The sequence below is a fragment of the Sapajus apella genome, unplaced genomic scaffold, assembly GCF_009761245.1.
Source record: "Sapajus apella isolate SASKATOON/1434 unplaced genomic scaffold, GSC_monkey_1.0 scaffold216, whole genome shotgun sequence".
Lineage (NCBI taxonomy): Eukaryota > Metazoa > Chordata > Mammalia > Primates > Cebidae > Sapajus > Sapajus apella.
Window position 1 is genome coordinate 376477 of NW_022437156.1, and position 2039 is coordinate 378515.

The 2039-nt window shown below is 48.6% G+C and overlaps 1 pseudogene; it reads right to left on the reverse strand.

Moving 5' to 3' along the window:
* Positions 1–1072: 1072 nt before the first annotated feature.
* On the reverse strand, positions 1073–1682 carry LOC116544410 (annotated as a pseudogene).
* Between the last annotated feature and the right edge of the window lie 357 nt (positions 1683–2039).

Consider the following 2039-nt stretch of genomic DNA (forward strand, 5'->3'; position numbering starts at 1 on the left):
GTTCAGGCAATTCTCCTGCCTCAGCCTCCTGAGTAGCTGGGATTACAGGCACGCGCCACCAGGCCCAGCTGATTTTTTGTAGTTTTAGTAGAGACGGGGTTTCACCGTGTTGACCAGGATGGTCTCGATCTCTTGACCTCGTGATCCACCCGCCTCGGCCTCCCAAAGTGCTGGGATTACAGGTGTGAGCCACCACGCCCGGCCCAATATACATTCTTAACAATTTTTTACTTATCAATTCTCTCTTCTCTCTTTGTCTCTCAGGTTTTCCTAGATTATCCCTGTTTTGGTAAACACTATTTATATAAGTTTAGCCTATATGCCTTAAGGATATTTTCTCCAACTTCCAGAACTTTCTCAGCTGTGTGCGTGTGTGTGTGTGTGTGTGTGTGTGTGTGTGTATATACACATGCCTGTGCACACCTGGCTTTTCATCAAAGAGCTTTGCCATCTTGATGCTTCCTTTACCATGACCACAGCAACAAATGGATTCTGAAGAACAAATGAGTAAGTAACTTTTTTTTTTTTTTTTGAGACGGAGTGTTGCTCTGTCATCCAGGCTGGAATGCAGTGGAGCTGTCTCGACCCACTGCGACCTCTGCCTCCTGGGTTTGAGTAACTATTGGACAGTAGTGATCACTGCCACAAAATCAAATCTAAGTTGCTTAAAATCTCTGAATTCAAGTGGAAATTTTACTTTTTTTTTTTTTTTTTTTTTTGAGACAGAGTCTTGCTCTGTCACCCAGCCTGGAGTACAGTGGCGCTATATCAGCTCATCTTTGCCTCCTAAATTCAAGCAATGTTCTTGTCTCAGCCTCCCTGGTAGCTGGGATTACAGGCACACGCCACCACGTCTGGTTAATTTTTTGTATTTTTAACAAAAAATACAAAACATTGGAGACAGGATTTCACCATGTTGGCCAGGCTGGGCTTGAACTCCTAACCTCAGGTGATCCAGCTGCCTTGGCCTCCCAAAGTTCTGGGATTACAGGCGTGAGCCACCATACCCAGCTTTTTTTTTTTTTTTTCCTCCGCATCCAAAATCTTTTTATTAAGAGGGTAGGATCCAGGGTTAGTTTCTGTAGCCTCGGCTGGCCTGTCAGCCTCTGGCGCGCCCGAACTTCCGGCCCTTGGAGCGGACGTAGGGTTTAGTGTGGCTGTGCGGAGTTCCTGGGGCCTTGGCGAAATGCCGGTACACCCCTCGGCCCTTGCGAGGACCAGAGAGCAAGCCGGTCCCGCAGCCCTTAGGGGAGTCCAGGGCCAGCTGGGCGAAAGTGAGGATCATGCCCCCCCGCCTTGAGGATACGGCTGCGGGCTGTCTGGTCACACCAGCGCACACACCTTCAGTTTAGGCGCCTCCTGAACCCACACGTCATCCGTTATGGTCCCCACAACCACAGCCGTTTTGTTTTCCCAGCCAAGAAGCTTCATCTTCTGGATCATCCGGGAAAGGGACAGAGGTGGCCGGTTGGTGCAACTCATAAACAACCTCTTCAGCACAACCTGGTTAAATGTGGAGTTGGTTCGCCTGGCCAGAAACCTGTCCAGCTTGACCACCAGCCTCAGGTACATATCATGACTCTTGGGCTCCTTGCGCCGAACCTTTCGGTCCTTGTGACGGATGCCAACTCCCATGACGGCGCCTCCTGCTCGGTCAGGTCCGGAAAGTTTTTTGTTTTTTTTTTTTTTAATAGAAATGTGTTCTCACTATGTTGCCCAGGCTAGTCTGGAACTCCCGGGTTCAAACTATTCTCCCTCCTCAGTCTCCCAAAGTACTAGTATTACATGTGTGACCCACCATGCCCAGCTCTAAATATCTTTAATTGTAAGTGTGTAGCATTCCATACAGTCCAAGAGCAGTTTGATATTTTGGGTTGAGTTAGATCAACAAGGTCATAGATGGCTGATTCATGATTGCCATGTTGGTGGGTAAAATCAGCCATCAATCTCCTATGAAAGGCCAGGCCCAGCAGCTCATCCCTGTAATCCCAGCACTTTTGGAGGCGGAGGCAGGTGGATGGTTTGAACTCAGGAGTTCA